Source organism: Eubalaena glacialis, chromosome 4, assembly GCF_028564815.1.
Source record: "Eubalaena glacialis isolate mEubGla1 chromosome 4, mEubGla1.1.hap2.+ XY, whole genome shotgun sequence".
NCBI lineage: Eukaryota > Metazoa > Chordata > Mammalia > Artiodactyla > Balaenidae > Eubalaena > Eubalaena glacialis.
The window spans coordinates 81,714,286-81,738,924 of record NC_083719.1 but is presented as its reverse complement, the minus strand read 5'-3'; the positions used below and the strand labels follow the sequence as shown (position 1 = coordinate 81,738,924).

The 24,639-nt window shown below is 37.1% G+C and overlaps 1 long non-coding RNA gene and 2 pseudogenes across 2 annotated transcripts in view; all 3 read left to right on the top strand.

Annotated features, from left to right (window-relative positions):
* LOC133089520 (NADH-ubiquinone oxidoreductase chain 5-like) overlaps positions 1 to 15,354 on the top strand; it is a 52,325-nt pseudogene extending 36,971 nt beyond the window's left edge.
* LOC133089841 (uncharacterized) overlaps positions 1 to 24,639 on the top strand; it is a 215,412-nt gene that overhangs the window by 131,010 nt on the left and 59,763 nt on the right. The gene's annotated exons all lie outside the window — the stretch shown is intronic.
* Positions 15,927 to 17,062, top strand: LOC133090885 (cytochrome b-like; annotated as a pseudogene).

Genomic DNA, 24,639 nt, shown 5'->3' with positions numbered 1-24,639 from the left:
TTGGAAGATTTTTAATCACAGTTTCAATTTCAGTGCTTGTGATTGGTCTTTTTATATTTTCTATTTCTCCTGGTTCAGTCTTGGAAGGTTGTGCTTTTCTAAGAATTTGTCCATTTCTTCCATGTTGTCCATTTTATGGGCATGTCGCTGCTTGTAGTAATCTCTCATGATCCTTTGCATTTCGGCAGTGTCAGTTGTTACTTCCCCTTTTTCATTTCTAATTCTATTGATTTGAGTCTTCTCCCTTTTTTTCTTGATGAGTCTGGCTAATGGTTTATCAATCTTGTTTATCTTCTCAAAGAAGCAGCTTTTAGTTTTATTGACCTTTGCTATTGTTTCCATCATTTCTTTTTCATTTATTTCTGATCTGATCTGTATGATTTCTTTCCTTCTGCTAACTTTGTTTTTTTGTTCTTTCTCTAATTGCTTTAGTTGTAAGGTTAGGTTGTTAATTTGAGATTTTTCTTCTTTCTTGAGTTAGGATTGTGTTGCTATAAACGTCCCTCTTAGAACAGTTTTTGCTGCATCCCATAGGTTTTGGATCATGATGTTTTCATTGTCATTTGTTCCTTGGTATTTTTTGATATCCTCTTTGATTTCTTCAGTGATCTCTTGGATATTTAGTAGTGTATTGTTTAGCCTCCATGTGTTTTTATTTTTTACAGTTCTTTTACTGTAATTGATATCTAGTCTCATAGCAATGTGGTCGGAAAAGATACTTGACACGATTTCAATTTTCTAGAATTTACCAAGGTTTGATTTGTGACCCAAGATAAGATCTATCCTGCAGAATGTTCCATGAGCACTTGAGAAGAAAGTGCATTCTGTTGTTTTTGGATGGAATGTCCTATAAATATCAATTAAGTCCATTTGTTTAATGTGTCATTTAAAGCTTGTGTTTCCTTATTTATTTTCATTTTGGATGATCTGTCCATTGGTGAAAGTGGGGAGTTAAAGTCCCCTACTATGATTGTGTTACTGACGATTGCCCCTTTTATCGCTGTTAGCATTTTCCTTATATACTGCGGTACTCTTATGTTGGGTGCATAAATATTTACAATTGTTATATCTTTTTCTTGGATTGATCCCTTGCTCATTGTGTAGTGTCCTTCTTTACTCTTGTAATAGTCTTTATTTTAAGTCTATTTTGTCTGATATGAGAATTGCTACTCCAACTTTCTTTTGATTTCCATTTGCATGGAATATCTTTTTCCATCGCCTCACCTCAGTCTGGATGTTTCCCTAGGTCTGAAGTTGGTCCCTTGCAGACAGCATATCTACAGGTCTTGTTTTTGTATCCTTTCAGCCAGTCTGTGTCCTTTGGTTGGAGCATTTAATCCATTTACATTTCAGGTAATTATCAATATGTATGTTCCTATTACCATTTTCTCAATTGTTTTGGGTTTGTTATTGTAGGTCTTTTCCTTCTCTTGTGTTTCCTGCCCGGAGAAGTTCCTTTAGCATTTGTTGTAAAGCTGGTTTGGTGGTGCTGAATTCTCTTACCTTTTGCTTGTCTGTAAAGGTTTTAATTTCTCCGTTGAATCTGAATGAGATCCTTGCTGGGTAGAATAATCTTGGTTGTAGGTTTTTCCCTTTCATCACTTTAAATATGTCCTGCCACTCCCTCTGGCTTGCAGAGTTTCTGCTGAAAGATCAGCTGTTAACCTTATGGGGATTCCCTTGTATGTTATTTGTTGCCTTTCCCTTGCTGATTTCAATATTTTTTCTTTGTGTTTAATTTTTGGTAGTTTGATTAATATGTGTCTTGGCATGTTTCTCCTTGGCTTTTTCCTGTATGGGACTCTCTGCACTTCCTGGACTTGATTGACTATTTCCTTTCCCATATTAGGGAAGTTTTCAACTATAATTTCTTCAAATATTTTGTCTGTCCCTTTCTTTTTCTCTTCTTCTGATACCCCTATAATTCGAATGTTCGTACGTTTAATGTTGTCCCAGAGGTCTCAGAGACTGGCCTCACTTCTTTTCATTCTTTTTCTTTATGCTGCTCTGCGGTAGTTATTTTCACTATTTTATCTTCCAGGTCACTTATCCGTTCTTCTGCCTCAGTTATTCTGCTATTGATTCCTTCTAGAGAATTTTTAATTTCATTTATTGTGTTGTTCATCATTGTTTGTTTGCTCTTTAGTTCTTCTAAGTCCTTGTTAAACGTTTCTTGTATTTTCTCCATTGTATTTCCAAGATTTTGGATCATGTTTACTATCATTACTCTGAATTCTTTTTCAGGTAGACTGCCTTTTTCCTCTTCATTTTTTTTTGTCTGGTGGATTTTTACCTTGCTCCTTCATCTGCTGTGTATTTCTGTGTCTTCTCATTTTGCTTAACTTACTTTGTTTGGGGTCTCCTTTTTGCAGGCTGCAGGTTTGTGGCTCCCGTTGTTTTTGGTGTCTGCCCCCAGTGGCTAAGGTTGGTTCAGTGGGTTGTTGAGAGGGGAGTGGTGCCTGTATCCTGGTGGATGAGGCTGGATCTTGTCTTTCTGGTGGGCAGTACCCCATCCGGTGGCGTGTTTTCGGGTGTCTGTATACTTATTATGATTTTAGGCAGCCTCTCTGCCTAAAAGGTGGGGCTGTGTTCCTATCTTGCTAGTTGTTTGGCATGGGGTGTCCACCACTGGAGCTTGCTGGTCATTGAGTGGAGCTGGGTCTTAGCATTGAAACGGAGATTTCTGGGAGTGCTCATGCCGATTGATTTCACGTGGGGCCGGGAGGTCTCTGGTGGACCAGTGTCCTGAACTCGGCTCTCCCATCTCAGAGGCTCAGGCCTGACACCCGGCCAGACCACCAAGACCCTGTCAGCCACACGCCATGAAAGTGATATGAAATCATGCTACTGCTAAACTGGCAGACGTTCTTTCCTGCTCTTGACTGAAAGACTCTCCACTGAGGATCCTGGGTATCTTTTCTTTTATACTTCACTGGATTCATCCACAGTAAATAATAACCATGATGATGGTGATGATGATGATGATGCAATGTGTGGTATGTCTTGAAAATCAAAAGATTTTCTCATATGAAATCTCTGTACTTCTTCCCAATTCTCAGTTTTGTCTCCAGTGGTGCTATCTGGCAGAAGCACCTCTGCGCCGCTTTCTCCGAGGGCTGCTGCCTGCCTTGGCCCCAGCCCAGCAGCCCCTTGGCACCCAGGAAGTGGATTACACAGCCCCAGCGGAAGCTCAGATCTGTTCCAACTGCTCGTGGGCACCTTTCAAACAATTTTGATTTGACATTAATCAATCTGAAATTTCCAGAATTAGGATTTTTATCCCCTGTCAATTCAAATAGTTGAACTTGTGGATTTAAACTTTTCTTTTATTTTCTGAGCTTTTTCCCTTTTGCAGTTATGACATTAGGGGTTCCTAGAGCTCATAATGTTATTACCTTAATTGATAACGGCATGGAATTAGGAATCATTAGAGACTTTGGGAAAGCTACTATAAGCAGGAACAAATTTTTCTTCTGCTTTTACCTGAATCACATAGGATAGCTTTTGAATGTGAACACTTAAGAGCAGCCATACCTCATTCTTTATGCTTATCAACCATGATTCTGACTGGAATATCATTTCTTCTGGAATTGTGTCTTAGAGTATTGGTAATAAAGATTGAGTGAGATATATATTAGGCTCAACAAAGCACATTAAAATTATTCTTCAGTCATGTCTAAAATCATTGCTTATAAAGGAAAATTACATGGACTTGTTGTTTTAAAACCAGCCTTGTTCCATCAATCTCTCTCACCATCAAAATATTTTCTCTGTCATGCTCTAGCAATCACTCTGTCCAGTTTGTATTTTCTATACCTTACTTCCCTCCCTATTATCAGGATCCACTTTTACTAGAGATTTAGAATATTACTAGTAGCTGGGGATGAAATTATATGGTTGGAAGAAGAGATTTTCTGTAATTGGGAAAAGATTTCCTCCTCCAGAATGTTTAGTTTTTTTCTTTATTTCTACGATTTGGTTTATTGGTACCATTTGATGTTTACCGTGTTGTATACCTCTGGCAATTTCCCAAATGCTTGACAGCTCAACTGGGCCCTCATTCCAGCTATCGCTGCTGCCGTTTTCTCCAGACTTCATTTCTTGAAACATCCTCCACGCCAGCTTCATATGCAATTCTTTGGAAAGAGCATCAGTTTTTCACTCTAGAATCTACATCTCCAGTTCTGATCTCTCTTATTTATGCTCCATTATTTCTGCTTGAATAATCTACTTTTACCATAAATCTAGCCTATGAAACTTTGAAGGAACAGTGCTAAAGCCCACCGATGTGGTCTAAGGTTCTGTTTCCAACCTATGAGAAATTTATTTTAAGGTGAAACAGTGAGATTCCTCCCCAGTCTTGTATCTGTGGGTTTATAATTCATACACTAGTAAAAATAAGAAAGCAAAAATTAAAAAGGAAGTTATTCTAACTGGAGGGTACACAGAGAAGACAAGGCATGAGTGATGTTGGTGCCAACAACCTCAGAAACAGCAGGAGCCAGGTCCATCTCCTTTGGTGCCAGTTTTCAGACCTTACTTGTTAGCAGTCTTGACACAATCATTGACAGGAGTAGCAGTGCTCTCAATACCTGCAGACCTATTAGCAAAAATAGCCCGTTCAACAGAGACTGGCAAGAATTTCAGTGATTCACTTCATAGGACTTCATAATTTTGAAAACTAGAAGTAAATAGGGAAAATGATAGCTGTCATATGAATCACACTTAAGAGGACTAGATTTTGGAGCACAAGTAAAAGACCCTCTAGCAACTTGCAGAACTGGGAGGAGATTGATAGACATTTTTGGAGTTCTTATATAATGTGCAGTAATGGAGTGAATGATACTATATGTGATGTTTATTGTGGCTCCACGTTTACTTCTTATATGGTGTACCTTGTGAGATGCAAGCCACATAAAATTCTTATACTTATAGTCTGTCATTCTTCATGTTCTTGATTTTCTTGCTGTGATGGTAAATGGATGCTCAGCAGGATTTCATTCTCTGGGAAGAGTCAAACAAGTGTCTCAAGTTGCTAATTTATTCATTCAAATGCCTCACAGTAGGTGATCTTTGCTTCATGCTGTAATGGTTAGTATTAGCCATTTCCTCATACTCTTAACCTAAAATTGCTTTCATTAACATAGATATTCCTTCTTAATTTCCAAGTCCATTTGGCACTATCCTTTCAGTATTTCAGGCAAAAAAAATTTTTATTGAAGAGTATTTGATGACAATATTATATTAGCTTCAGGTGTGCAACATAGTGATTCAATATTTTTGTAGATTATACTCCAGGCAAAAAATTTTAGAGTCACCTTTGACTACTGATTCTCCATCTCACATGTATGAAATTATATTATAATTCATATAACAGTAAATTATTTCATCACAAATCACTAACATACAAATCTTACCTCTTACAACCAGAACATTCATTAGGAACTAATTTTTTTTGTTACTAGATCATAATAACAGCTTCTTAACAGTCTCCTTACCTCTATTTTTTCCCTTTTTAAATTCTTTCTGCATGTTACTGCTAGCTTACTCTTCCCCAAACTAATTTTATCTTGACAATAACAGGAGAAAAATATTTCAATTCTCTACTAAAAATCCTCTAATATCTTTATGTTGTCTATCATATTAAATTTAAATTCCTGTCTGATTTGTGTGATTTTTAAATTATCTGGTCCTAGATTATTTTTTTCAATTTTGTCCATTACTTAGGAACTCTTTCAGTGACTTAATAAATACAGTATATATATAGTACTGATTTGGTAAATCCTGTCTTCCCAATAAGAATGTAAACTTCACAAGGGGAAGGATAGTATCTAATACTTCTCTTTATTTTTCACAGAATCTATAATAGTAATAAAAAAAGTTTTTAAATAATCACTTGCAGATTTGTACATTAACTTAAAAAATAAATCAATTTCTAAATGTCACTGAAATGTATTTGTTTTAAATCAATTAAAATCATGTTAGGTCAAAGGAAATAAAATTTCAAGCTAAAGAATTTATATGGCCTAAGAATTAAGTTATTATGTCATCCCTATTTTAACATTCTTTGCCCATAAATGAGAAAATTAACTCACTATGTTTTCTGAAAGACAAATGCTTTTAAATCATAAATTGTTTAGAGACTTCTTTTCAGAGCTCTATCTACTGTCATTTAATAGGAAAATTGCTTTCTGTGTTTCATAATAGTTGTGGAAATTCCAGTTTATGGCTTATAATCTTTTTTATAATTGTCCATTGCTTTGTCACTGCATATGTCAAGCTCCCTTACAAAGTTGAATCCCATTTAGAATTTAATAAAACTCAAATTGTATTAGTGTGTTGATTGTTTATAACAAATTTTCTTTAATCTACTTTTAAAAATACATTTTTCTTAATGAATAGCAACTTATGCTCACCTAAGAACCACCTTACATTTCATCCATCAATGTCATAATACTGTCACTACTTTTGAAGTTTATTCACAAATTCCAGCTTTCATTTTGTATTGTGTAGAGGAATGAGTTAATTCTTTCAAAAGACCTTGTGGCATGTTAAATCCATTGCTTTTAACACCTTGAGGTGTATTTGTTTTTCTTCCTTACAGTGCACTCAACTAAATGCTCTTTTGTTGACACCTAATACCTAACATGTCAGAGACCAAATTCATTATTTTCACCCAGCAAATGTCTCCTTTCTCAAATACCCCAAAAGTTCACACTGGTGCTTTTCCCTCTTTCTCCTTCAGGTGATTTGTTGGATAATTGTCTTCTCTGAATATCTTAAAAGTGAATGAGTTTATATATAGATATAGAGGTAGAGATAGAGATATTTCAGACATGAGAAAATTCCAACTGTTTCTACATTTCATTTCTATTGAATTAGTTGATATCTGACTACTGAATGGGCATAAAAATCTGTGTCAGTAGAAATCTAGAAACCTGGGATCTCCTCCACTAAATGGTGACTAGATGTTGTTTAATCTCTTTGGTCCTCCATTCCTTCATCTGTATAATTAGGTTATTGAAGTATCTCTCAGAGGTCCTTTTAACATTGAAACTGGTCATAATTCAGTGGGTGGTGGGAAGTGTATGAGGTGCATCCTCATGGCTGAGTAATCATGGATAAGCTATATTGGGACTCCCACTAACAGTACTGCCCATAAATGTGGGTTTGTCTCAGATAATCACCTGCTGCATCGCATATAAATTTTGTATTGATAAACTAAAGGAATAACAGCTTTTAATCGTAGTACTCTGAGGTCTACTTATGACATTTATTATGTAAATATGGATGCTTGTATTTAGCATGTCTCCTCACAAGCATTTGAATTTCTTGAATTCAGTCTCCTTTTTACTAGTGTGGAATAAGAAGTCCATTTCATTCTCTGAAAACGGAATGAGTTTAGGAATGGAGAAAGAAACTACTTTCCTTTGGCAAGATCCCCTGGGCTAAGATGCCAGCTTCATTTTTCTTCATTTTTCAGTGTTAATTTGGTTCAGCTTTTGTTTGCTGCTGGTGCACTGTCATTTGAAATCCAGAAAACAAGAAAAGAAATTGCATCCTATTAATTCAATATATTTAGAACTTGGAAAATTCTAGACTTCTGAGGGTTTAATAATTCATTTATTTCTATTTATGATATAATCATTGGGGGAAAAAGAGCTTTTTAAATTTAGAGAATATTGAATATATCTCTGTAAAATCTTCCATGCAATGTTAAATGTTATACCTACCTGACTCAGTTGGCTCAGAAATTCATAGCCATCATGTTTTATCTTCTCATGGGGAATTTTTTTTAAATGAGAAAAATCTACCAACAAATGTATGCCTAAACAGAAGAAATGATTCTATTTTTATAACTTCCTATTGAAATTAAAATGTATAAACACATAATTATTTTGGAGTGGATTCTACAATAGATTTTATGGAGTACACATAAAAGGAGATACTATTAGTAAAATTATGTTCTGCACAAAACTGTTTGGTATATGAAAAGAAAAGTTATTACAGTGATGTTTCCACTAATGATCTGTTTGGTTTACTGCCATGTAAGAATAAGAGCATATTTTGGGCTTTTATTTCAGTTGCATGAAATTTCCTTCAGAGAGAGAGTTGTTTAAAAGAATTTTCTGAAATAATAAGTCTTTTTGAAGAAATAGTATTATTTAAATACATTTTGAAAGAGGCAAGATTAGGAAAATAGGAAGAGATGGCAGCTTGAGCACTTCTGCCCTGCTGTCATTATCCTAATTTCCACCCAACAGCTATATCTCTTCCATGCTATACACAAGTTAAACTGAGACTTAGAGGCTGGTAGCAAGGCCTCAGGCTTAACGGGAGTCCTAGAGGAGAGAGTATGGCTATTTTCCCCCGGGCTTGATATCACTTTGGGAAAAGTGGAGGGGAGTTTAGGGTAAAGATCTAAAGGACCAAATGGATTCCAGATAGAACCTGACCTGAAGATAACCATGAATCCTATTCCCCACAAGGGGAGAAGCTGTATATTTCCCTCAGGAGTGCTTCAAAGAAGACTGACTGGTCCCTCTGCATTGGAGGTGCTGTGAGACAGCAACCCTAGCATGCTGAGTTCTCTGAACTACTGAAAATTAGAGTGGCAGGGAACTGACAATTTGATTGTTGCCTCTTCTTAGACCAGGAATAAAGTGCTTTGCACCGCTCCCCAGGTCGCTGTCACCTCACTCCAGTATTCAGACTAAGTCTTTATGAGCAGGCCAGAGAAAATTTTGCAGTTGCTAAGGAGCCCCAGCCCCAGACAAAAAGAGACAACTTAATCAAAGAAGACTGCTCTTAGGAGGAAGATATTTTAAGCAAAAGCAACAGTTTTAATTTAACTTAAACACAATTTCAATTTAAAAAGGAATTTTAAATTTGTGATTTTGATCAGATTTGAAAAGTTCCACAGCCAATATTTTTTCAGTTATTGTTCTGCCCTGTTATTCCTCTCCTCCTCTAATGCAAATCTAATTATATGAATGACAGACCATTAGCTCTTTTGTTCTTTTCTGTATTTTCCTGGATTTATTTTTATACCAACTTCAACTTCACTGGTCTTGTCTTCTGTTTGTTATTCTGCTTTTAACCCCATATTTTTGTGGCCACACCTCGCAGCTTGCAGGATCTTAGTTCCTTTACCAGGGATAGAACCCGGGGCGATGGCAGTGAAGGTGCAGAGTCCTAACCACTGGACTGCCAGGGAAGTCCCTTCCCATTTTAAATGTTTAATTTCAGTTATTGCAGTTCTCAAATTTAGAATTTCTCCGATTTTCTTTTTTTTTTATAGATTCTAGTTTTTGGTAAAAATTTCTGTATTTTCCCTCTTCTCTTCTTTTAATTTATTTTTATTTTTTAAATTAATTTTTATTGGAGTATAGTTGATTTACAATGTTGTGTTAGTTTCTGCTGTACAGCAATATGAATCAGTTATACATATACATATATCCACTCTTTTTTAGAGTCTATTCCCATATTGGTCATTACAGAGTATTGAGTAGAGTTCCCTGTGCTATACAGTAGGTCCTTATTAGTTACCTATTTTATATGTAGTAGTTTGTATATGTCAATCCCAATCTCCCAATTTATCCCTAGCCCCCTTTCCTCCTTGGTAACCATAAGTTTGTTTTCTACATCTGTGACTCTATTTCTGTTTTGTAAATAGGTTCACTTGTACCATTTTTTTAGATTCCACATATAAGCAATATCATATGATATTTGTCTTCCTCTGTCTGATTTACTTCACTCAGTATGACAATCTCTAAGTCCATCCACGTCACTGCAAATGGCATTATTTTGTTATTTTTTATGGCTGAGTAATATTCCATTATATATGTACCACATCTTCTTTATCCATTCTTCCATCGATGGATATTTAGGTTGCTTCCATGTCCCAGCTATTGTAAATAGTGCTGCAATGAACATTAGGGTACATATATTTTTTCAAATTATGGTTTTCTCCAGATATATGCCCAGGAGTGGGATTGCTGAATCATATAGTAGCTCTCTTTTTAATTTTTAAAGGAACCTCCATACTGTTCTGCATAGTGGCTGTACCAATTTACATTCCCACCAACAGTGCAAAAGGGTTCCCTTTTCTCCACACCCTCTCCAGCATTTATTGTTTGTAGATTTTTTGATGATGGACATTCTGACCAGTGTGAGGTGATATGTCATTGTAGTTTTGATTTGCATTGCTCTGATAATTAGTGATATTGAGCACTTTTCATGTGCCTATTGGCCATCTGTATATCTTCTTTGGAGAAATGTCTATTTAGGTCTTCTGCCCATTTTTTGATTGGGTTGTTTGTTTGATTTTGAGCTGCATGAGCTGTTTATATATTTTGGAGATTAATCTCTGTTGGTCACTTTGTTTGCAAATATTTTCTTCCATTCTGTGGGTTGTCTTTTCATTTTGCTTATGGCTTTCTTTGCTATGCAAAAGCTTTTATGTTTAATTAGGCCCCATTTGTTTATTTTTGTCTTTGTTTTCTTTACTCTAGGAGGTGGATCAAAAAAGATCTTACTGTGATACTGTGATATATGTCAGAGAGTGTTCTGCCTATGTTTTCCTCTAAGAGTTTGATAGTATTCAGTTTTACTTCTAGGTCTTTAGTGCCTTTTGAGTTTATTTTTGTGTATGGTGTTAGAGAGTGTTCTAATTTCATTCTTTTACATGTAGCTGTCCAGTTTTTCCAGCACCACTTACTGAAGAGACTGTCATTTCTCCATTGTATATTCTTGCCTCCTTTGTCATAGATTAGGTGACCATAGATGTGTGGGTTTATGTCTGGACTTTCTATCCTGTTTCTATCCTGTTTTTGTGCCAGTACCATATTGTTTTGATTACTGTAGCTTTGTAGTATAGTCTGAAGTCAGGGAACCTGATTCCTCCAGTTCTGTCTTTCTTTCTCAAGATTGCTTTGGCTTTTCGGGGTCTTTGTGTTTCCATACAAATTGTAAAATGTTTTGTTCTAATTCTTTGAAAAATGCTATTGATAATTTGATAGGGATTGCACTGAATCTATAGATTACTTTGGGTAGTATAGTCATTTTGACAATATTGATTCTTCCAGTCCAAAATCACGGTATATCTCTCCATCTGTTTGTGTCATCTATGATTTCTTTCATAAGTGTTTTATAGTTTTGTGAGTACAGGCCTTTTGCCTCCTTAGGTAGGTTTATTCCTAGGGATTTTATTCTTTTGGATGCAATGGTAAATGGGATTGTTTCCTGAATTTTTCTTTCTGATATTTTGTTGTTAGTGTATAGGAATGCAGGAGATTTCTATGTATTAATTTTGTATCCTGCAACTTTACTAAAGTCATTGATGAGCTCTAGTAGTTTTCTCATAGCAGCTTTAGGATTTTCTATGTATAGTATCATGTCACCTGCAAACAGTGACAGTTTTACTTCTTTTCCAATTTGGATTCCTTTTATTTCTTTTTCTTCTCTGATTGCCATGGCTAGGACTTCCAAAACTATTGATATTGAGTAAAAGGGGAGAGAGTCTTGTCTTGTTCCTCATCTTAGAGGAAATGCTTTCAGTTTTTCACCATTGAAAATGATGTTTGCTGTGGGTTTGTCTTATATGGTCTTATATGGACTTTTTTTTCCCTCTTGAATTTCTGTCATTTTCACCCCATCTCCTGACAGTCCTGGAAATTATTTATTTAATGGCAGTGGTGTGTTTGAAAAATTGTGGAGGGCTCTGCAAGATCCTGTTTTCCTCTTTGATCTATTTACTTTACTTCTAGAATGTGCTAGAAGTAAGGGCAACTTTTCCTGGTCCAAGTAAGGATAAACTATTTTAGTCTTTATGAAGTTTAGCCAGTTTCCTATTAGCTTTTGTTTAGGGCAATCCTTGTTTATTCCTACCCTTGTTTTCCTAGCATTAGTATCAAGAAAATCCCCCTTGTAATTAAAACTGTTTGGATGAGACCAGGGATTGGCAAACATTTTAAGTGAACAGCAAAATAGTAAATATTTTAGGCTTTTCAGAACATACAGTCTCTGTCATAACTACTCAGTTCTGCTACTGAGCCACAAAAGCATCCATTAGAGAAACATAAACAAATGAATATGTCTTTGTTCCAATAAAACTTTATTTATAAAAACAGATATTGGGCTGAATTGAACCTGTGGGTCATAGATTACTGATCTCTAGTTTAGACTATAAATATGTGTTCCTTTAATTTCTTAGCCTTTGTCCCATGACTTGAAGAAATGAATAAGGCTTCAAGGAGAAAAGCATAACAGAATGTTAAGCTCATTTTTCTACAGCTCCCTTTTCTACAGGGTCTTTCTCCTCCAGATATTAGATCACATTGTAGGCTTGAATTACAATTATTTGCCCCCCCTGGTTCCAAGAGGCCACCATAAGTTCTGAGCTTATTTATGCTTGTTTACTACATTTCCTACTGTTATTAATCAACATATACCTTGAAAGAAAAGTGGTAGAAAATATTGGACTCTTGTCAACACTTTTGTCTTCTCTCTAGGATCTTTGCCCTGTAAAACTGTTTTTCTTAATTGTACTCTATTACCTTTCCAAGAGCTGATTTTGGTATTTCTTACAAATTTTATACTTATTCTTGAAGGGGCAAGTTGGTCTAATACAAGCTAATCTATCATAGTGGGAAGCAGAAGTCCCCAAAGGAAAAATTTTAAAAAGCAATTTGTAGCATTTGAATAAATTAGCAAAATATGGAAGTAGAAAACCATGGTAACAATGAAATGACAAAAAAAGCAAACATTGACTAAGGAACCAAGTATTACACTATATACAGGAAAGTACTCAATCTTAATAATGTAAGATAAGATCTGAATAGTTGAATGAGATGTCATGCTTTTGACAGAAAGATTAATGTGATGAAATTGTCAATTCTCTCTGAATTATATTATAAATTTAGTGTAATTTCCAATGGGATCACAACAATCAGTTTTTAGTTGTGTAAAATGATCTCGAATTCTATTTGAATATTAAAATCTTGTGAATAGCCAAAATAATTACAACAAAGAAAAATAGAAGACTGGCCTTGTAAGATAATGAAACAATTTAAAGTCATCAGAATTTTTAAAAAATTGTTTTCGGTATAAGAGTAGAAAATCTAAGAGTGAAACCAAGTGGAGAACAATAGATTCCAGTGTATACATAATTGAAATTTTATATTTGGCACTGGTATATTTTAATTTTGTGGGAACATAATGGCTGATTTATCAAATGTGTTGACTCGACTGTCATTCTAAATAGGAGAAAATAAAGATTATTATCTCATACTATGCAAAAATAAATTTTAGATGAAACACAACATAAATGTAAAAATTAAACATTTTGTAATAAAATGTAAGAGATTAAAGGAATATCCTATTGGTTAGGAAGAATTTTAGCCATGTCAAAAAACCTAGAAGCTATGGAAAAAAAGATATATTTGACTATATGTTTTTTTAAAATATGCTACATCACAAAATACACCATTAGCAAAGTTAATATACCTAGTATTGATTACGATTAATATTTGCAACTGAGACTCTCTAAGGGGCCTGAGGGTGTCTCTCCACATTTTATAGTCTCCGAGCAGGTGGTCACATGGTGACAAAGGTGACCCTAGCCCAGAGTCACATGGTTCATTATAGAATTCTCAATATGATATATACACTCCGACCCTTATACAACCAATTCTTCAAGTATTTACTCCTCTTCCTTATCACTATACTAATCCTTGTTACAGCCAACAACCTCTTCCAACTTTTTATTGGATGAGAAGGAGTAGGAATCATATCTTTCCTGCTTATCGGATGATGGTATGGGCAAGCAGACGCAAACACAGCTGCTCTTCAAGCAATTTTATATAACCGCATCGGAGATGTCGGATTCATTATATCAGTGGCATGATTTTTATCTCACACAAACGCATGAGACCTACAACAAATTTTCATGCTCAACCAGAACTCTTTAAACCTACCCCTCATAGGACTCGTACTAACCGCAGCCAGAAAATCAGCCCAATTCGGACTTCACCCCTGACTCCCTTCAGCAGTAGAAGGCCCTACCCCAGTCTCGGCCCTACTCCACTCAAGCACAATGGTTGTAGCAGGAGTTTTCCTGCTTATCTGATTTTACCCTTTAATAGAAAACAACAAACTCATTCAAACAATAATGCTCTGCCTAGGAGCCCTTACCACCTTCTTTACAGCTATCTGTGCGCTCACTCAAAACGATATTAAAAAAATTATTGCCTTCTCTACCTCCAGCCAACTAGGTTTAATAAGAGTAACGATTGACCTCAACCAACCTCATCTAGCATTTTTACACATTGGCACGCACGCTTTCTTTAAAGCCATATTATTTCTATGCTCTGGGTCTATCATTCACAACGTAGACAACGAGCAGGGCATTCGAAAAATAAGAGGGTTATTCAAGACCTTGCCCTTCACTGCAACAGCCCTTATCATTGGATGCCTAGCACTAACAGGAATACCATTTCTCACCGGATTTTACTCTAAAGACCTGATTATTGAAACCGCCACTACATTTTATACCAACGCCTGAGCCCTATTAATAACTCTAACCACTACCTCCCTCACAGCTATCTATAGCACTCACATTATCTTCTTTGCACTACTAGGACAGCCCTGCTTCTCTCCTTCTGTGCCTATTAATGAAAACAACCCCCTCTTAATCAACTCCATCAAGCGCCTGTTAATCGGAAGTATTTTTGCTGGCTTCATCATCTCCAACAGCATTCCTCCAACAACCATCCCCCTAATAGCCATACCCCTACATTTAAAATTGACTGCCCTTGTAGTAACAACCTTGGGCTTTGTACTAGCATTCGAAATCAACCTTAACACACAAAACTTAAAATATATATACCCCTCAGACTCCTCTAAGTTCTCCACTCTTTTAGGATACTTCCCCACCATCATACACTGCCTACCTCCCCATCTAAATCTATTAATAAGCCAAAAATTAGCAACCTCCTTACTAGACTTAATCTGACTAGAAAGCATCCTACCAAAGACTACAGCCTTCATTCAACTAAAATATTCCACATTAGTCTCAAATCAAAAAGGCCTTATCTCGTTGCTTTGTGACCACCTAGAGGGGTGGGATAGGGAGGGTGGGAGGGAGGGAGACACAAGAGGGATGAGATATGGGGACATATGTATATGTATAACTGATTCACTTTGTTATAAAGCAGAAACTAACACACCATTGTAAAGCAATTATACTCCAATAAAGATGTTAAAAAATTTTAAAAAGGCGTTATCAAGCTCTACTTCTTATCATTCCTTATTTCTGTCACCCTCAGCATGCTGCTATTTAATTACCCTGAGTAATCTCCATAATAACCACAACACCAATAAATAATGACCAACCCGTAACAATCACCAACCAAGTACCATAACTATATAACGCCGCAATTCCCATAGCCTCTTCACTGAAAAACTCAGAGTCACCAGTATCATAAATAACTCAATCACCCAGCCCATTAAACTGAAACACAATCTCCACATCCTCATCCTTCAAAATATAAAGTACTATTAAAAACTCTACTACTAACCCTAAAAGAAATGCTCCTAGCACAACCTTGTTAGAAACACAAACCTCAGGGTATTGTTCGGTGGCCATAGCCATTGTATAACCAAACACGACCAATATTCCCCCTAAATAAATCAGAAATACCATTAAACCTAAAAATGAACCACCAAAATTTAAGACAATCCTGCATCCAACACCACCACCCACAGTCAACCCTAGACCCCCATAAATAGGAGGTTTTGAAGAAACCCCCACAAAACTAATCACAAAAATAATGCTTAAAATAAATACAATGTATGTCATCATTATTCCCACATGGACTTCAACCATAACCAATGACATGAAAAATCCTCGTTGTCATTCAACTACAATGACCAACACCCAAAAAACCCACCCGCTAGTAAAAATTCTCAACAACACATTTATTGACCTTCTCACCCCATCAAATATCTCATCATGATGAAACTTTGGCTCCCTGCTAGGCATCTGCCTACTCCTACAAATCCTAACAGGCCTATTCTTGGCAATACACTACACACCAGACACAACAACTGCCTTCTCATCAGTAACACACATCTACCGGGACGTCAACTATGGCTGAATCATCCGGTACATACATGCAAACAGAGCTTCCATGTTTTTTATTTGCCTTTATGCCCACATAGGATGTGGCTTGTACTATGGATCCTACACCTTTCAGGAAACATGAAACATTGGAATTAGCCTGCAACTTACAGTCATAGCCACCGCATTTATAGGCTATGTCCTACCCTGAGGACAGATATCATTCTGAGGTGCAACTGTTATCACAAACCTACTCTCAGCAATCCCATATATCGGCACCACCCTTGTCGAATGAATCTGAGGTGGTTTTTCCATAAATAAAGCAACACTAACACGATTCTTTGCCTTCCACTTCATTCTCCCTTTCATCATCACAGCACTAGTGGCCGTCCACCTATTATTCCTCCCCGAAACAAGATCTAACAACCCCACAGGAATTCCATCCGATACAGACAAAATCCCATTCCACCCCTATTATACAGTTAAAGACATTTTGGGCACTTTACTATTAATCTTAGCCTTGTTGGTACTAGCCCTATTCTCACCCGACCTGTTAGGAGATCCCGACAACTACACCCCAGCAAACCCACTCAGCATGCCATCACACATCAAACCAGAATGATACTTTCTATTCACATATGCAATCCTATGATCAATCCCCAACAAACTAGAGGAGTCTTAGCTCTGCCACTCTCGATCCTAATCCTGGCATTCATTCCAATACTCCATACATCTAAACAATGAAGCATAATATTTCGACCCTTCAGTCAATTCTTGTTCTGAGTACTAGTGGCAGACTTACTGACACTAACATGAATTGGAAGACAGCCTGTGGAGTACCCACATATGGCTGTCGGACAGCTTGCATCTATCCTATACTTTATTTTAATTCTAGTATTAATACCAATAACTAGTCTCATTGAAAACAAGCTCCTGAAATGAAGAGTCTTTGTAGTATAACGCAATACCCCAGTCTTGTAAACCGGAAAAGGAGAACAGCACATCTCCCCAAGACTCAAGGAAGAAGTACTATGCTTCACTGCCAGCACCCAAGGCTGAAATTCTATATAAACTATTCCCTGAAAAAAGATATATTATAAGACATTCACAAAACTACAGTGCTATGTCAGCACTAAAAATAATTTATTTTACTGCATACATGCTATGTAAGTCGTGCATGCTTGTACTGCCACATAATCAAAATAGCATCTCGCTCGTGTATATGTACATGTACAGTCTGTATAATTGTGCATTAAGTTGTTTGCACCATGAATAATAAGCATGTATAGTCTATTATTAATATTACATAGTACATAGTTATTATTGATCGTACATAGTACATTAAATTAAATCAATTCAAGCCAACATGTCCTATAATCCCATCCATTAGATCGCGAACTTAATCACCATGCCGCGTGAAACCAGCAACCCGCTCGGCAGGGATCCCTATTCTCGCTCCAGGCCCATGAACCGTGGGGGTTTCTATTAGTGAACTTTATCAGACATCTGGTTCTTACTTCAGGGCCATCCCACTTAAAATCGCCCACTCGTTCCTCTTAAATAAGACATCTCGATGGACTAATGACTAATCAGCCCATGCTCACACATAACTGTGATTTCATACATTTGGTATTTTTTACTTTTGGGGGGATATTTCTTGGACTCAGCTATGACCTTAAAAGGTCTTAACACAGTCAAGCAAATTGTAGCTGGACTTGTATGTATTTGCTATCTGGCTAGCACAACCAACGTGTGCAGTTAAATTAATGGTTACAGGACATAATACTTTATACTTTACTATTTACTTTACTATTCCTCCCCAGATTTGAATAATTGTATATTATAACGAATTAAGCCTCAACCCCCCATATCATACCAATAAACTACTTAGATATTCACCACCCATATAGACAGACTCCCCCCTAGATTCACCAATCATCCTATAGAAAATCTAATACTAAATCTGACATAAGCCACATAATATAAACATACAAACATCACCTACGTACAGCAAGTTAATGTAGCTTAAACACCTCATAAAGCAAGACACTGAGAATGTCTAGATGTGCCTACTAGCCCCATAAACATAAAGGTTTGGTCCCAGCCTTTCTATTAGTTTTTAATAGAATTACACATGCAAATATCCACATCTCAGTGAGAGTGCCCTCTAGATCACTAAGATTAAAAGGAACAGGTATCAAGCACACCACACCAGCAGCTCACAACACCTTGCTTAGCCACACCCCCACGGGAGACAGCAGTGATAAAAATTAAGCCATGAACGAAAGTTTGACTAAGCCATATTAATTAGGGTTGGTAAACTTTGTGCCAGCCACCACGGTCATACGATTACTGACCCAAGCTAGTAGAACTATGGCATAAAGCGTGTTAAAGAGCCACACAAGATAAAGTTAAACCTTAATTAAGCTGTAGAAAGCCATAATTAAAACTAAAATAAACGAAAGTGACTTCAATATAATCTGATCACACAATAGCTAAGACCCAAACTGGGATTAGATACCCCACTATGCTTAGCCCTAAACCCAAATAACCATAAAAACTAGATTATTCGCCAGAGTACTGCTAGCAACAGCCTAAAACTCAAAGGAATTGGTGGTGCTTCACACCCCTCTAGAGGAGCCTGTTCTATAACCGATAAGCCACGATTAACCTCACCAACCCTTGCTACTCCAGTCTATATACCGCCATCTTCAGCAAACCCTAAAAAGGAGCAAAAGTAAGCATAACTATAATACATAAAAACGTTAGGTCAAGGTGTAACCTATGGGATGGGAAGAAATGGGCTACATTTTCTATACCAAGAACACCCTTTATATTCACACGAAAGTTTTTATGAAACCTAAAAATCAAAGGAGGATTTAGTAGTAAATTAAGAATAGAGCCCTTAATTGAATAAGGCCATGAAGCATGCACACACTGCCCATCACCCTCCTCAAATGCCATAACAAAGCCCCAGTCCATCAACACATGCTAGACAATTATATGAGAGGAGACAAGTAGTAACAAGGTAAGCATACTGGAAAGTGTGCTTGGATAAAACAAGATATAGCTTAAATAAAGCACCTAGTTTACACCTAGAAGATTTCATAAGCTATGTATGTCTTTAACCAAATCTAGCCCACACCTTTCCCACCATTACTAGCACAAACCAATCAAATAAAACATTCACCAGACATCTAAAGTATAGGAGATAGAAATTTAAACACTGATGGCACTATAGAGAAAGTACCATAAGGGAATGATGAAATAAAAATTAAAAGTAATAAAAAGCAAAGTTTACCCCTTGTACCTTTTGCATAATGACTTAACTAGTAACAATTTAACAAAGAGAACTTAAGCTAAACTACCCGAAACCAGCTGAACTACTTATGAACAGTTACTAGAATGAACTCATCTATATGGCAAAATGGAAGATATATAAGTAGAGGTGAAAAGCCTAACGAGCCTGGTGATAGCTGGTTGTCCAGGAAAATAATTTTAGTTCAACGTTAAATAATACTAAAAACCATAATAAGCCTCAACGTATATTTAGACGTTAGTCTAAAAAGGTACAGCTTTTTACAAATGGATACAACCCTGACTAGAGAGTAAAAACAAACATTACCATAGTTGGCCTAAAAGCAGCCACCAATTAAGAAAGCGTTCAAGCTCGACAACAAAACAACATTTTAATTCCAATATTAAGTAAATCAACTCCTAGCCTAATTACTGGACTAATCTATAAGACTATAGAAGCAATACTGTTAACATGAGTAACAAGAAATATTTCTCCTTGCACAAGCTTACATCAGCAACTAATAATATACTGATAATTAACAGCAAATAAATATAATCCAACACTAAATTATTTATTAAAAACACTGTTAACCCAACACAGGCGTGCACCCAAGGAAAGATTAAAAAAAGTAAAAGGAACTCAGCAAACACAAACCCCGCCTGTTTACCAAAAACATCACCTCTAGCATCACCAGTATTAAAGGCACCACCTGCCCGGTGACAATCGTTAAATGGCCGTGGTATCCTGACCATGCAAAGGTAGCATAATCATTTGTTCTTTAAATAAGGACTTGTATGAATGGCCACACGAGGGTTTTACTGTCTTACTTTTAATCAGTGAAATTGACCTCCCCGTGAAAAGGCGGGGATAACAAAATAAGATGAGAAGACCCTATGGAGCTTCAATTAATCAACCCAAAAATCACAATCTTGAACCACCAAGGAATAACAAAATTTTACATAGGTTGACAGTTTCGGTTGGGGTGACCTCAGAGCACAGAAAACCCTCCAAATGATTAAAGCCTAGACCTGCTAGCCAAAGCATAGTATCACTTATTGATCCAAAAAATTGATCAACAGAAGAAGTTACCCTAGGGATAACAGCGCAATCCTATTCTAGAGTCCATATCAACAATGGGGTTTATGACCTCGATGTTGGATCAGGACGTCCTAATGGTGTAACTGCTATTAAGTGTTAGTTTGTTCAGTGATTAAAGTCCTACGTGATCTGAGTTCAGACCGGAGGAATCCAGGTTGGTTTCTATCTATTACGCATTTCTCCCAGTACGAAAGGACAAGAGAAATAAGGCCCACTTTAAATAAGCGCCTTTAATGCAATTAATGATCTAATCTCAACTTAATAAGCGAGCACAAACTAATCTACCCGAGACCAGGGTTTTGTTGGGGTGGCAGAGCCCGGCAATTGCATAAAACTTAAACCTTTATACTCAGAGTTTCAAACCCTCTCCCCAACAAAATGTTTATAATTAACATTTTAATGCTCATCCTCCCTATCCTCTTAGCCGTAGCATTCCTGACACTAGTAGAACATAAAATCTTAGGCTACATACAACTCTGAAAAGGACCAAACATTGTAGGCCCTCATGGTCTGCTCCAACCCTTTGCTGATGCAATCAAGCTGTTCACTAAGGAACCCCTGTGACCAGCCACATCCTCCACCACTATATTCATCATTGCACCTATCCTAGCCTTGACCCTAGGCCATGGTCACAGACTGGAGTTGTACTGCCTCTACTTCAGGAAAAGGGCTTGTGTGTGGTAACAAGACTTCTTCAAGGTTTGGTGTGGAGATTACTGATGAAGATGTTGAGTTGCTACTTCACAGAATCCACCCTGATGAAGATGGAAATGTCAGATACCTCCAATTCACGGCCATGTTTGATTCGTGGTGAGGTTATTTAAGGGATGATCTCAGAAAAAAGTTTCAAGAATTTGATCCCTCTCACACTAGATTTATCAGCAAGGCAGATTTTAAGGTGATTTGGACTGGGCTGTGCAACAACCTGAATGAATGTGAGTGTGGAATGCCTGGAAGGAGATGTGATACTAAAGGAGATGGAAGAGCTGTTGGAACTTTGACGTGTACTGACTCATCTAATGTTCACCACAGTCCTTTGAGGTGTCCCCCTGGCTAGCAAGCTCTATCTAGAATGCTGCTTCCCTGCACTGACTTTTCAGAATAAAGAGCAGCAGGGGAAGCCGGATCCCACAATGGCAGCAGCAGGGTTCATGGCAAGAATCATGGCTTGCAGGCCGCCCCAGGTGGTCTTGTCCTCCTGCAGCTTATAGGCCCTCAGACTTAGGAGCTGTTTCAAGCACACAGCCTTGAGAGAGTAAGGTGTTCTTGAGACCATCGGTACCGAATCCGTGACTGAACCCAGTGAAGACCTCTATGAAAATGTTTAAGATTCTGGGAGCGCATCCAGAGACCTACTCTTTTAGCCACCGGCTGCTGGAGACAGCCTTCTAGACAAATTACTACCAAGTCAGCCAGTTCTAGCTGAAGAGCTATTATAGAACCTCATAATCTGACTTCATAACGGAGACTGCCACATTCACTGCTGTGCAGCTGACAGGGTCTTGGTGCTCTGGCCAGGTGTCAAGCCTGAACCTCTGAGGTGGGAGAGCCGAGATCAGAGCATAGGTCCATTAGAACATCCCAGCTCCCCATAATACCAATCGGGGAGAGCTCTCCCAGAGATCTCCTTCTCAACGCTAAGACCCAGCTCCACTCAACGAGCAGCAAGCTCCAGTGCTGGACGCCCCATGCCAAACAACTAGCAAGACAGGAAGACAACCCCACCCATTAGCAGAAAGGCTGCCTAAAATCATAAGTTCACAGACACCCAAAAACACACCACTGGACACAGTCCTGCCCACCAGAAAGACAAGATCCAGCCTCATCCACCAGAAAAGAGGCACCAGTCCCCTCTACCAGGAAGCCTATACAACCCACTGAACTAACCATACCCGCTGGCAGCAGACACGAAAAACAACGGGAACTATGAACCTACAGCCTGCGAAAAGGAGACTCCAAACACAGTAAGTTAAGAAAAATGAGAAGACAGAGAAATACACAGCAGATGAAGGAGCAAGGTAAAAACCCACCAGACCAAACAAATGAAGAGGAAATAGGCAGTCTACCTGAAAAAGAACTCAGAGTAATGATAGTAAACATGATCCAAAATCTTGGAAATAGAATGGAGAAAATACAAGAAACGTTTAACAAGGACCTAGAAGAACTAAAGAGCAAACAAACAATGATGAACAACACAATAAATGAAATTAAAAATTCTCTGGAAGGAATCAATAGCAGAATAACTGAAGCAGAGGAACGGGTAAATGACCTGGAAGATAAAATAGTGGAAATAACTACCACAGAGCAGAATAAAGAAAAAAGAAAAGAATCAAGGATGGTCTCAGAGACCTCTGGGACAACATTAAATGCACCAACATTCAAATTATAGAGGTCCCAGAAAAAGAAGAGAAAAAGAAAGGGACTGAGAAAATATTTGAAGAGATTATAGTTGAAAACTTCCCTAATATGGGAAAGGAAATAATGAAGTCCAGGAAATGCAGAGGGTCCCATACGGGATAAATCCAAGGAAAAACATGCCAAGACACATATTAATCAAACTATCAAAAATTAAAGAAAGGAAAAAATATTGAAAGCAGCAAGGGAAAAGCAACAAATAACATACAAGGGAATCCCCATAAGGTTAACAGCTGATCTTTCAGCAGAAACTCTGCAAGCCAGAAGGGAGTGACAGGACATATTTAAAGTGATGAAAGAGAAAAACCTACAACCAAGATTACTCTACACAGCAAGAATCTCATTCAGATTCGACAGAGAAATTAAAACCTTTACAGGCAAGCAAAAGGTAAGAGAATTCAGCACCATCAAACCAGCTTTACAACAAATGCTAAAGGAACTTCTCTAGGCAGGAAACACAAGAGAAGGAAAAGACCTACAATAACAAACCCAAAACAATTAAGAAAATGGTAATAGGAACATACATATTGATAGTTACCTTAAATATAAATGAATTAAATGCTCCAACCAAAAGACATAGACTGGCTGAATGGATATGAAAATAAGCCCCGTATACATGCTGTCTACAAGAGATCCACTTCAGACCTAGGGACACATACAGACTGAAAGTGAGGCAATGGAAAAAGATATTCCATGCAAATGGAAATCAAAAGAAAGTTGGAGTAGCAATTCTCATTATCAGACAAAATAGACTTTAAAATAAACACTATTACAACAGGCAAAGAAGGACACTACATAATGATCAAGGGATCAATCCAAGAAGAAGATATAACAATTGTAAATATTTATGCACCCAACAAAGGAGCACCTCAATACATAAGGCAAATGCTAACAGCAGTAAAAGAGGAAATCGACAGTAACACAGTCATAATAGGGGACTTTAACACCCCACTTTCACCAATGGACAGATCATCCAAAATGAAAATAAATAAGGAAACACAAGCTTTAAATGATACATTAAACAAGATGGACTTAACTGATATTTATTGGACATTCCATCCAAAAACAACAGAATACACTTTCTTCTCAAGTGCTTATGGAACATTCTGCAGGATAGATCTTATCTTGGGTCACAAATCAAGCCTTAGTAAATTTAAGAAAATTGAAATTGTGTCAAGTGCCTTCTCTGACCACAATGCTATGAGACTAGATATCAATTAGAGGAAAAAATCTGTAAAAAATACAAACACGTGGAGGCTAAACCATATGCTACTAAATAACCAAGAGATCACTGAAGAAATCAAAGAGGAAATCAAAAAATACCTAGAAACAAATGACAATGAAAACACTATGGCCCAAAACCTATGGGATGCACCAAAAGCAGTTCTAAGAGGGAAGTTTATAGCAATACAATCCTACCTCAAGAAACAAGAAACATCTCAAATAAACAATCTAACCTTACACCTAAAGCAAAAGCAATTAGAGAAAGAAGAACAAAACAAACCCAAAGTTAGCAGAAGGAAATAAATCATAAAGGTCAGATCAGAAAACAATGAAAAAGAAATGAAGGAAATAATAGCAAAGATCAATAAAACTAAAAGCTGATTCTTTGAGAAGATAAACAAGATTGATAAACCATTAGCTAGACTCTTCAAGAAAAAAAGGGAGAAGACTCAAATCAACAGAATTAGAAATGAAAAAGGAGAAG